Genomic DNA, 13,824 nt, shown 5'->3' on the forward strand with positions numbered 1-13,824 from the left:
CAGGAAGACTGCGCATCTTTTCGACGAGGTCGAGAAGGAAGCGACCAGGCTGGTGGAATGCCCAAGAAGATTCAGATCCGGCATTGTATGTCAGAGGGATGGCGTCCCACCAGTCCCCGCCCCCCTTCCTAACACAGGCAAAAAATACTTAAAACCGCTGAAGGCGCGTAGACAACATTAAGACGGATAATAAAGTGGTAAGCTACCGCTCTATGACGCGTACCTATCAAGACAGTCGTAAGCTACCACACTGTGTGCGAGACCATCCGACATACATATAAAACCTCGCTGACCAAGCCATACGAACGTGCCGCCGCGGACGCGCATTGTGCCTGGCTCGGGATCAAAAGGTCTGAGTGTTCCATTCCCATATCACCTTCTCAAATAAAGGATATATGTGTCCTAGTTGGACGTTCCTATACCATCTAGGCCATGACATGTGGTCTCGTGACGTCAACTCGCCGACCAATCAGTGTGCGGCCATGCCACCTGTCATATACCGCCTGCCATATACCACCTGCCAAATACCACCTGCCAGATGCACGCCCGGGTTGTTTCGCTCACAATGCCGGCGCGGCGGCGTACTTAAACGCGACAGCTTTAAAGGCCCTGTTCTCCAGAAAATCCACCATTGTCGGCATTTTGATCGAAAAATCACGGGGACGACTTTGCCAGGTGGTATTTGGCAGGTGACATTGTCGGCCTCAGATTGGTCAGCGGGTTGTGTGACGACGCGAGATCACGTAAAACGGCAGTAGCTGGCAAATCTAGTAGCTGCCTTTATATGGGAATAGAAGCCACCGGGACACTTTGATCCTTATTCAGACACGCTACATACTTCCCGGCCGTGCAGACCCGCCTTAGCGGTGCATTGGTTAGGGTGCTCGACTGCTGTGCCCAAGGATGCGGGATCGAATCCCGGCCGCGGCGGCCGCTTTACGATGGGGGCGAAAGCCGATTTCCCTGTGTGCTGAGCGTTGTCAATGCACGTTAAAGAACCCCAGGCAGTCGAAATTTCCGAAGCCTTCCACTACGGCGGCTCTCATCGCCTGAGTCGCTTTGGGACGTTAAACCCCACAAACCAACCACCAACTCCTCGACCATGCATGCCAGTTCGTACGGTTCGGTTAAAGCGGGGCTTTACGTCTATGTCGGGAGGAGGAGGAATACCTTTATTTGGCGCCCGGCAGTCTCTAACATAATGTGGTAGATTACGACTGTATGCTAATGATATGTGCGCGATAACCGACGCACTAATTAAGATATCTATGATTAGCTAGCTTAGCTAGCTAGTGTCCAAGTGCATGAACGCGCGCGAGGATGTGGAAGGGGAAGAGCCGATGACGCTGTTGCGTCATATACGACGGAGCTGAAGTGCCCCTAAAAGGTTTGGTTACGGCATTTACGGCACCGGCGCTTTGCCGAAGGAAACGCCCCCATATGTTATTCCTTTGTAATTAAGTTCAGCTCGAAAAAAAAATAGAAGACCATCATCCAGGTACTGCATATTCGTTTTCTGTTAGCAACTTTCACGCCCTATAGGCTCTGAGGAGCAGTGAAAGCCCACTATGACTACCAGGGAGAAGATTCGGTGGCTGCGTTACCTTGGTGTTTTACTGTGGTGCGCTGTTGAAAGCTACTTTAAAATGTTGCTGATAGGTGACTCCTGCTGCCTTTGGTGAATCAACTCTCGATGCAATTAGCATTAATTGTGTGCTGTGGTACGAATATACGCACATTATTGTCTGTCACTGTACAAGCCTCTGTGCGAAGGCGTCATATTGTAACTCATATATGCAATAGAAGCCGCAGGGTGGTGGTGTGGCAGGTCTGGGATCTGAAACGTTTTACTTCTGGATGCGTGGAGCGGCCAATGTGACACGGGGCGAGGCGGCACCTACTGCGCCAAGAAATGCGGTGCGGAACCGCTCAATACGCGCCTGGAAAGCAACAGTGATGGTACTGAATGAGCATTTCAACTTCGCCAATATATATATATATATATATATATATATATATATATATATATATATATATATATATATATATATATATATATATATATATATATATATATATATATATATATATATATATATATATATATTTTTTTTTTTTTTTTCGACCGCCGTCAACAGTTCTGACTGACGCAAACTGTGAACAAGGCTGGGAGGAAATATGTTTCAACAGCGAGAAGCTGCTATCTCATCGGGACCACAAATGCCACTATGTAGACGCTGGTACCGGGCATGGATGTAAATACACGTCACCGTAAAGTTTAGCACAAGCTACTGATTTAGTGTTGGGCGTAGAGCTAGTGGGTCACACATCTCTTGGAAGAAGGCAGCAGAGCAGGTGACAACACAAAACATAAGAAGCACACACAAACACAAGGACAACGCTGCATTGTCCTTGTGTTTGTGTGTGCTTCTTATGTTTTGTGTTGTCATCTGCTCTACTAATTTAGTTTGTATTCATCTACTACTCATTGCGTTGAATACATTAAATGAATCATGCAGGAAATAGGCTTTTTTTTTTTCGTTTCTTGCGAACGTATCTGTACGGTCCAGTTGTGGCTGTTCAATAATTATGCCCTCAAGGGTGGAGTCACAGTTTACATCACTCAAATAAATGCATACTATAGGTTCTCTAGGAAAACAAATTGGCAGAAAAATGTGCATGGTCAACTGTCAGTCTCTGTCACAGGGTTCACATTGCCCCCAGCTAGATTTTAATTAACCTCATTGTCCACGTTTTGAGGTCAGGATGCAAAGAAAATGCATGTGGGTTTATCTCCCCTTACCGAAATATGACGAGATTTATGTTTTCTGCCATGTTGCATGCGTTACTCGCAGCCGTGGGTGTCATAATTACCCGTTGTCGTGGAAGAGCGCAAAATTGATCCCAAAACGGAATAACGCGCTAATAAGGATTGAGCAGCGCAACTAGTAGCACCGTGAGGGCGGTGGGAAATGCCCGGTCGAGTAGGAAGCCGTCGACCGCTATCTTCTTAATGGCGCTTTCGATTTCGACCCCGTGGACACAATGCCGTACGTGAAAGCAGCGTTAACTCGCTTAGCATGATGTTCGGTGGGCCATCGCAGCTGCGGGGCCCAGACCCACTGAGGAATTCGAAGTGCGTGGGCATAGGGGTTATTTATTCCAGGGCGACTATTATCGCTCTTTGAATGGAAAATTATAGTCGATTTCCCACTAACTCGTTGCATCGGCCACATTTGCCGAGCACCATGTCAACGCAGGTGTAGTAAAAGATGGTTGGGGTCTTCTCTCCGACGGCGGTAGATTCCATTATCGTGGTTTCATGCACTCTGGCGACAATCTTCGCATGTGTAGAGTTTGGGGCAGACCATATTTGTGTCGGTGCTTCACAAACGGATCGACAGCTTGGAAACCACTCTGCGTATTTAAATGGGAAGAAGCCTGGCAACGCCGTCTCATGTGCATGGCTCCGATTAGCGGCATTGCGACTGTTCCGCTGTTTGTGCGCCGTCTGACCTGTCGAAGACCAGATAAAAGCGTATAGTCCCGCACCAAGAAAAGGCCCCGTCTCCACCCACTCGACGAGGGAATCGTTCCCGGAAAGGCCTGCCCTGTGACTGTGACAAAGTGTCGGAATGAGCAGGTGGCAGGCGAATAGACAATGACACGTGTCAGCGCTACGCCGACTACGCCGACCAAAGCGCCCGTTTAGGCATTGTCTACCTTGACCATCGAACACTGACGCCTCTATCCGACACCGCGCCCAGCCAAGGCTAAAACAAACTTTATCACGGCCGTCGCCTCAGCACACGAAACCGCAGAACAAGATCACATGAGGAGAGAGAGCGAGCCGTCTCTGACGTGTACAGCAGTGTGTGTGTGCGTGTGTGTGACTGGCGCGTCGGTACCAGGGATTCGACCGTGGGAAGAACGGATGTGAAGGTGTGAAATGTGAATACAGAGAGAGTCAGTCGAAGCTGGACCGAGCGACAGAACGGACACCCATCGCAATAGCGGAGTTCGCACAGGCGCGTTCTTCTTGCGGACTGACATTCCACCTAATTTCTTAATGCGACCTCAATAAATTAGTTCTCTTAATTTCTTTGAGTGTCTGCTAACCCATGCATTCACTTAGAAGCCGTGCTGAACAGTGGGCAGCCCGCTATTTTGCGCCGAAGTGCACGGTGCCGCAAGTAGAACACGTGCTTCTGAAAAGAATAATCCGTCTGCGCCGCAGTGGCTGTTCTACAGAAGAAGCGGGGCTCCTTGCTTTCGCGCCTTTTAGAGCGCAGCTCTTCGGCGCCCGTTCCTGCGTTTCGCGTCGTCGTCGGCGTCGCAGGCGTTGTCTCTTGTAACCAGCTCCGCAGCCGGGGCAGCGCGCGCTCCCGCCACCGCTGGCCGCTACGTGTAACCCTTCCACCTCCCTCGTGTTCTCCGGTTGCTGCGCGCGCTCCTCCCGCCACCGGTCGTCGCTGCGTGTAGCCCCCTCCCCCACTCTTCCTGTGTGGCAGCGACGGTGCTCTCCGGTTGCCGAAGCGCCGGCTCGGCGTCAGCGGATCACGGTGCATATGCGTTCCAAGCCGAAACGCAGAGCCACGTTGACTTGACTCGCTAGCGGCATCAGCGGCATCAGTCAGTCGCTGCTACCTCTTCGCCGCGCAAAGTTCCTATGGGCCCACGCGCCGCCTCCCGTGACCTCCCGATTCACAAAGCTTCCTTCATGACAGTCAAGAACTGTTAGTGGAGTGTTTCTTGAAGAAATATGTGTGAAAAATAAAAACTTGTCTGTGATTGAACACACGTCTTGTTCGAATTCTTTGCCTCAATGTATCGAAGAGCTCAAACACCTAATGTGCTGCGCTCAAATTTCGCATTAGGAAGTAACGAACGGCAGCCCGAGCATCGTACCTTCTGTACAGTGATGTGCTTGTTTGGACACCGACTCGAAGGGATGTGCTCTGTGTTGTACTGGCTAGCTTTATCAGAGAGGGACCGGACCTGAAGGGCTTTAAAGACGATTAAATAAATTTTCGTAGATTGTGCCATTAAACTGCTTGTTCTACATCGCTACCAAGTGACGTAAGTGACGTAACGGGGCGTGCGCACAGGGGAGGGGGCAGCCCCCTTCCCCTAATTGTCCCCCCCCCCCAAAAAAAAGAAAAAAAAAGACGGCCCGTACATTGACTCTGTCGCACCTGTGCCACAATTTTTGAAATTGCAGGGTTATGGCCTAGCAGGTTTTTTGAAGATACTGGCGGCCACGGACATGATGTTCCTTTGCACGAACTGCTTACTTACCACTTCTACTCCCGGAAAGCCGGGGGGGGGGGGGGGGGGTGTCAGCTAGGAACCGTTATGATAAGCGCGTTGTCGCGTAATTTTCAATTTTGAATCCATGGTGAAACTTGTTTTGTTTTTTAAGCGCAAAATATTTTGCATTGGAAGGAGAAAAAATAAGCGCACTGAAAGGAACGCACGGAAGGATGAAAACGACTGGGCAAGCGCCAACTCTTATGAGAGCGCATTGTCCTGGCATTTTCTGCCTTCCCTGTGCGTTTATCAGTGAGCTTGTTTTTCCTTTCCAAAGCTATATAAACCATCTAGCCCATTTTGTATATGTTGCAATTCCATTGCATCAAAATAAATCTCTTATCGTCATTCCTCGCCTTTGCGCGGCGTTTTGGCCGTAGGGAATAGGAATGGGGGAGGGAGGGCGCTGCGATGAAACTTGGCTCCCCTTAATGCAGAACCCTGCGCATGCCTATGGTCGCAGACGACCGACGCGCAGCTCCTGCCAGTGCTGTAATATGCGAAAAGTCCGCGACGTTGTATCAGCAGTTGTTCCACTGACGGAAGGATCGCTGCTCCGCAGCACTACAAGGCTCGTGAATTCAATGACTGCTTATTTATCGAGATCCAGTAACACTGGCTATAAACAGCTAACTATCGTTTGTCGATGTAAGCTGAAGCCACAAGGCGCTGACCCCGGCAGGCTGCTCTCTACACTGCAGTACTGCAAAGCTGAGCGCTAGGCACATATACAAATGATGCATTTCTTATATTACAAAAGGAGTTCAACTGCCCTTTAAAATATCGCACAACTCTACTGAAAAGCGGTATCTTAATACTTTTAAGAGGAGTTATTTATAGAAAAAAAAACTGCATTCGTTCCAACTAATATCCGACGCGAGCACCGTAGGAGTGAACGTGTTATTTTCCCACTGTCGGAGTTTTGGATGCGTCAGCAAAAATAAGTATTTCATTGTTTATGCTCGAGACACGCGCCGCAACACAAGTTACCGACTTTGTTTAACTCAGAAACGCTATACCAACGCGTTCAAGATTGACCGACCGCATTCGCGGCCGCTTCGAGGAAGACGACGATCTGAAACGCGTCCTCATGCCCTGGAGGCCCGAGTGGCTGCTATCGACAACATTGCTGCACAGCTCCCTTAAATCATAAACGCTGTCATTGCCGCCACGATGGAAAGCATAACTGCCCGTATCACGCGTTCGGTAACAAGTTTAACCCAGAAATGGATTCTCGAATAACCACGTCTCTCTAAACGCCGCAGGACTCGGTAATCTTCCATCACGCCCCGCGAAATTCTCTCGTCGCAGAGGAACGCGTCATCCGCAAGGTTTCGGGCGCCAGTAGATTGAACATTTTTAACACAGTAGCATCCCTCGCCCCCTCAAGCTCTCATCATGGCCAACAATCCTCCACACAACCCACCCTTTTACGCTAATCCAATGGAATTGCAGATGTTTCAAGGACCGGCTGAAGCGAGTGTACCTTCGCCTTACATTAAAACCTTTGAGTTCTCCGTGGCCTAAGTCGCCATTCAGGAGCCAGGAGCCAATGCCAAACTCCCTATCAGACTTTCCAGAGGGACACACAAACCTGCATTCTCTCCCACAAAGACTACACAGCACAAGAGGCCACCCCTCCATTGACACCCGAATACTCCACGGTCCTACCTTTGTGGAGAATATTCCGGTCAACCTCTCTGTCTTTCCTTTCGATAAATCAATCTATCTATATTTGCGGAGAAAAGACCGCCCAATTCATGTACGTATACTGTCCCCCAAAACTTAAAGATGTAACTTATTTCAAGCTCTTTACAAAAGCAATGCACGCGACCCCCTACTCATTGTAGGAGATTTAAACGCTCCGTGTCGGCAATAGGGCTACCTTAGGAAGGAACCCCGATGAAAAAAAAAAAAAAATTGACGGAATCAATTTCGACCTTTGGGCTTGCCCTCCACATCGATCCGGCCAACCCAACTCACATGGGTAACTCATAACCAAGGATGCGAATATGATTTGACTCTTACCCGCAGTATTCAGCACCCCGACTGTCTTAACACGCAAGACACCCTGGGCAGTGACCACTGCATTATTACTACCACTATATACACACAGCCCCTTAAACGCCCCAAACCACAAGCGCATATTCCCGATTGGACGAAGTTCCACGCGACACTTCCCTCTGTCGACATTGTTCGCTCGGGATATCATGAGTGGGTGACCTCTCTAATGAAACTCTCCGCACTAACGAACAATGCAGCCAGCTCACCGACTCCACTTCCGAAGTAGGCAATCATCTTCTCCATCTTTGGGAGGCCCGCTGCAGTCTTACCGAACGATGGAAAAGCAGGAACACAACAAGAAACTCAGACACCGCATTCTTGAAATCACCCAAAAATTGCCGACTATGCCGCTTAGTTAGCCGACACTAACTGGGTGGATCGATGTAACACTACTGCGCGCCAGATGTCTGGTCGTAATACCTGGCGCACTTATAGACCCCTCTCAAATACGTGCAGAAACGACGCGGCATCTCCATCGTGTCTTTACAACTTTCCCGGTACTACACCACAGTTGGCCGAACACTGTGCAACAGATATCTCTGTACCAAATTAGACACTCGTCTTTCCCAATGCTCATACGCAGGCCAAACAAATTCGACACTGGACGCTCCCTTTCCAGCTCCATGGTTTGAAGGAGGTCCTAGCCAAAATAAAGCGCGGCACTGCACCGGGCCGGGACAAGGGTATACCGTCAAACTTCTGGCGAACCTTCCGGATGCAGCCTGTCATACCCTCCTTGAATTCACCAACCAAATATGGCTGGGAGAGATTACCCTCTACCAGGATGGGAAGACAATGCTAGCGACATTTATTCCTAAGGCAAGCAAGCCAATTGGAACACCTGCGCCCTATCTCCCTCACATCCTGTATCGACAAATTGTTGGAGACTATGGTGCGAAACAGGTTATCCACTTACCTCGAAGCATATCACACTTTTGCGGACACAATGTTTGTTTTCCTGCTGCAGAAATCCGCACAAGATATCCTTCTACAACTTTATCATGACATATTGGAGCCCAAAGAGCTCCCTCACAATGACAAGGTAGTCCTGGCCTTAGATTTTAAGGGAGCCTTTGATAATGTCATACATGAAGTAATACTCAGTCACTTCCAAGATGCCAACTGTGATGAGAATACATACCGATACTTCCGGCAAATTATCATGGATCGACAGGCCTATATTCGAATTCAAGAGAAGGAACATGGAACCATCGGATCCCGGGAGACACCACAGGGCGCAGTGTTGTCTTCCCTCCTCTTTAACCTTGCAATGAAAGACCTTCCCGCAAAATTAAGCTCCATGTCTGGCATCCGATACGCCGTATATGCGGATGATATCTCTATGTCGGCAACAGAAGACAATCTTGGACACATGGAAACATGCCTACAACAAGCAGCGGAGGTGGTGGACGCTTACGCTTAGTACTAGGAAGACAAGACTAAAGCCAAAGTAAACGGCTGGGTGCCTGTGGCCTTGTCAAGCTGCCCAAGAGGCAGCTTTTACGGTAGGAATCCTGCCACCATGTGCTTTGTGGTGGTGAAATAAAGTTATTATTATTATTATTATTATTATTATTATTATTATTATTATTATTATTATTATTATTATTATTATTATTATTATTATTATTATTATTATTATTATTATTATTATTATTATTATTATTATTATTATTACTGTGGTTCACAATGTGCTGCCACCAAATCGGAATTTGTCCACATCCGTATACCTTCCCTGAAGTCGACACTTCGATTCATGTCGCACTCACTTCGGGACCCATTAGAGAGACCAAGGAGTTCCGCATCCTCAGCCTCTTCATTCACCTACAACGCAGACCGGACACACACTCGCGAAACTTCGCATGTATGGCGACCAGGCGGGCCGTATGGTCCTCCGGTTCTCCAATAAGCGTGGGGGGTAACGAAGATGCCTTGTGGCTAGCACATGATTTTGCTACGAGTAGAATTTTCTACTCAACCCCCTGTCTTCACATGCGCAAACAGGAGGAGGACCAACTCGATGTCATACACCGCAAAGCTATCAAACGGGCTCTTGACCTTCCCATTGCCACATCCAATCAGCATTTGTTGGGCCTTGGGATGATCAACACTTATCGGGAACTCCGAAAGGCCCATTTTTTCAACCAATACACTCGTGCGGTCGCCTTATTCCTAACCGATTACACATACAATGCACCATCACCTTTGAGAAACGGGTACGAGCGCCAGAACCCTGGAGACGCGCCCTCAGGGTCAGACCCATTCCCCGCAACATCTCACACTCTGACCATAATGGCCGTCGCCAGGCGCGAGCGGAAGCACTGGAGTGACATTATGGTCGACAACAACATGTATACTACGTAGACCTTGCCGGTCCCTACCGTGGGAGGTGGTTCACCGTGACAGTGACCCACAACACCAACACAGTGGTGGACTCACGTTCTAGCCCACAACACAACACACGCGGAGAAAATCGCGATTGCGCTCGCCCTCTCCCTCCCACAAGTGAAACACATAATTACCGACTCCAAGGGGGCCTGTCGGATTTATGAGCTGGGTTGGATACCTCCTCTTGCCAATGGCATCCTACAAAATTGCTGTCGGTCCAGTGACCCTCCAAATTGTAATCTCATCTTGGCTTCCGGCCATCAGAGACCCTTGGCCAATGAGTTAGCTGATCAGGCGGCCCGCACGCTCTCTCCCCGGTCACTTAAACTTGCTCGGGAAGTCTACTTCGAGCTCACCTAATATCTAAACCTATTCAAAGAAATTACCACATATTATAAGGACAGCCACCGCCGCTTTCCGGAACCCTGTAAGGGTCTCGAGATAGCGGACGGAAGGCTCCTTCTCAAAATTTTCCGACAGTCTTGAAACACTTCAATACAGACTTTGTGGAAACCAGGGTTTACCCACAACTAAATATTTTTAAGTCGACGAAGCTTCAAACGAGGGGTGCAAGGGTCTCGAGTGCTAGATTCCTAGCTCATGCTTCCATATATGAAAGGAGTTGCCCGAGTTCCCAGTTCCTTTTAAGTCGACCATGCCACTTAGTTGCGTGACGTCACACAACCCGCTGACCAATCACAATTCCGGCGACTTCCATAAGCGAAAGAGAAATGAGAACTGGCGTGCCATTGCACCTCCGACCAATCACTATCAAGTGATGTCATCTGCCAACTCCCACATGCCAGAGGCATGCTTGTGATTCTTCAAGGATGCATCAAAAGCACCGCCCAGAGGCATGTTTACAATTTTGGGCAATCAAAACTGCATCCTACATGACCTATTCAACAACATTGCAAGCTCCTTCACGTGTTCGGTACATATTGTCCGCTGCCCAGATGATTAGATACGTGAAGCGCTAGCATCGCAGCATTGCGCAAAGAGGAGCTTGTGCTCGAGGTTTCATACATTATTACACTGCTCTTCTCTCTACTGCAAACGCCGAGGGAATGTTCAGTGCAGCTGCCGATCTTTTCCAGGACAAAGGTGGCAAAAATAGCTACGATACGTTCGAAGTACAGCTAATACTGAAAATTAACACAGCGTAATAAAATTTTGATCACGCCGCAGAAGTTCAATGCCGGCAAGGGAATTGTCCTATAAGAATAAAATTTGAGGTAAAAAGAACACATATTAATCGACTAATTTCTGTAATTATTCAATTACTTTTCAGTGGCTGCAATTTACCACTGTGATTAATTGCATCTCAGATAAAAATTGTTACTTATTTTCAGTAACGCGTATACAAGACTGGTTCAGAAGAGTGGACCGGCTGGCGGATGGTCCGCAGACCTCAGTGCGGTCTTCGTCAAGTACGCATTCACGAACCAATCTGGACGCCGACCATTCACAAGAACGTAGCAGACAGTCCGTGCGTACTCTCCACCCTAGACTGCTTACATTGCTTGCGCTGCTTCGGAAACTCTTGGTGAAGGAAACGGGCCCGAACACCTTTATGAAAACCCCACCAAGGAAGCGCCAAAAAACAGCTTAATATAGTCAAGCATATACCATGTTTGCAGCTGTAGCCTCCCACACACAAGGGACAGCGACCCGCACGCGCACACAGAAATACCCGTGAGGGCTTTTTATCTTGCACATAATAATAATAATAATAATAATAATAATAATAATAATAATAATAATAATAATAATAATAATAATAATAATAATAATAATAATAATAATAATAATAATAATAATAATAATAATAATAATAATAATAATAATAATAATAATAAAACGTTGCGTACCGACTGTGTACGGCGTTAAGGTAGGAATTTTGCAGATGCAGTTATTACCCAACCAATTCTTTTATTGCCACGTTGAGATGGCCACCCTGTGCAAGGTTCGATACCGATTGCAAGCTCTCAACGAGCGCTAAAAAACGCGACGGTTGTATAGTCGCTGAGTGTCCCCTTTCCTATTTTCTTGCAAACAAACAAAAACAAAGCAAAGCAGGCAATAACGCGCGCACAAGGTTCATAACGATGCGGCGGAACGACCAAAAGAACAGACGAAAGGAACGGAACTCAGACTAGTTGCAGTACACTATACTTATATATGGGCAGGCAAAGCAAACGGGGCGGCGGAGTATTGCAGCTTGTGGAGAACGTCTAACTCGCAAGTTTACTATCAGATTTTTTCATCTAGTCTGAAAATTACGAGGCGTTGTCTGTTGTTTGTGGCTGCAACATGTTTACAGCTGTATACCGCCCGCTGGCTGGAAATCAAGATGCTTTTTACCAGTTCTTGGAAAACAACAGATAAGTTAAAACTAGTTACAGACGCCGATTTGAATAACAGGCTGCTTCAACTCAGTACAGCGTCACATGACTTCACGCTACTTGTCGAGTCACACATTTTCAAGAACATTAAATACCCAGCCAACACGCATCACAGTAGAATCAAAATCATTAGTAGATATGTTACTTATACACCCTTAATCTGGTGCCACATACGTGTTTAAAAAGTTCCAGTTATAAGTGGAAGTTTCCCTTATTTTCAACACGTATGCGGATCAGATTAATAGCTTACCCAAAATTATACATAATGGCTGGTGTTATTACGACTGGCATAAGCGGCCCTTTAATAATAATACATATGTTCTATAATGCTAATGGTCTACACAGAAGAAAAGTTGTATCGCAGGCTTTCACAGCTGAAGACATAAGCCTTAGTGCGCGTACGACTTTTTCCTTGACATTTTCAAACGTGTTTAAAGGACGGCTACAAATTTAAAAACGCCAGAACGTAAGATTTTATTTGTTACGCATTTTTGCACATATGCGGGCTTGAAAGGCAGCAGAAGGCATCATTCAAGTGTGATTCAAAGGAAATACACAAAAGTACAGAGTAGAAAGCACAGAAAAAAACAATTTCCAAATGTCAAAAATACCAACTCTAATTTGTTTTCCGGTATCCGAAGAAAATGTGGGTTCTGGAAGTCTGTTTAGTATTGAAGGAACATTACGCTCCCTAACTCGTCTACCATATCTTGCGCGAGCACGCGGTATGATTCGGTATGTCATATGTCAGGGCGATCATCAGCTCGTACGGGTTGATAATCAAAGCAATATTCTTTTGTCCTTATGTATCTAAATACGATTGTCTGGACAAATAATGCAGTAAAGTTAGACATTTGTGTAACAACAAAAACATCAGCATGGTTATCTATATGGAAACCATATAGATATAGATTTTCAGGACTGAGTCAACCTTATTATACCAGAAAGCCGAACACACGAAAAAGCAGCTAATACACTGTAGCGGAAACTATGCACAAACTGCTTTCGTACACGTATAGTATCGTACACAGTATTTGAATGTAACTTACAGCTTAAGCTATGCAGTTTGGTGCATACTAGGAAAGGTGGCTATTCCATGCCATGTCGACGTCACAAAAAGTTCTCAAGTAATTTACTGCAGACACATATTCAAGAGGACGATATTCACAATTCCAAAAAGTACGTCGGGGTGTAATAAAGAATGGAGGTTTCAGTAGGACAGGATTTAATGAATTATGGAAACAAATTAACTGGGGCTTTTAGCATTATCACAGTAACTTAACATAAAACCACTCCACAACAAGTTCACAGTCCCATTCAAGGTTCCTAATGGCGAGGTCATAATTAGCGTTTCTAGATAATAGGACCGCATCATCAGCATATGCGAATAAAGGAGACAATCACTCAAGTCATGCGGAAGCCGTGAATTACCGCTCAATGCTTCGCTACGTTTCTCAGAAAGACATCTACGTATGCGCAATTCATCAAACATGGGAGACCCGAAGATCTCGTTAGCTGTAAGAATTCTGTGACGCACTTTCTTCGAGAAGTTAAACGGACTTGTTTAAACAGTTTGCTTGGCAGCGCAGATACGAACCCTATGGCGTGCTCAAAACTATATCAAGAATCGCAACAAATTGAGAAATGAGGATATTCA

General features: G+C 46.8%; 1 protein-coding gene across 1 annotated transcript in view; it reads right to left on the reverse strand.

Annotated features, from left to right (window-relative positions):
• LOC146172218 (hormone receptor 4-like) overlaps positions 1–13,342 on the reverse strand; it is a 172,238-nt gene extending 158,896 nt beyond the window's left edge. Inside the window, exon 1 of the mRNA XM_084585932.1 lies at positions 13,217–13,342. The gene's annotated coding sequence lies outside the window, so the exon portion shown is untranslated. The remainder of the gene's footprint in view (positions 1–13,216) is intronic.
• Between the last annotated feature and the right edge of the window lie 482 nt (positions 13,343–13,824).

The sequence above is a fragment of the Amblyomma maculatum genome, unplaced genomic scaffold, assembly GCF_055883805.1.
Source record: "Amblyomma maculatum isolate TAMU_Amacu unplaced genomic scaffold, ASM5588380v1 scaffold_13, whole genome shotgun sequence".
NCBI lineage: Eukaryota > Metazoa > Arthropoda > Arachnida > Ixodida > Ixodidae > Amblyomma > Amblyomma maculatum.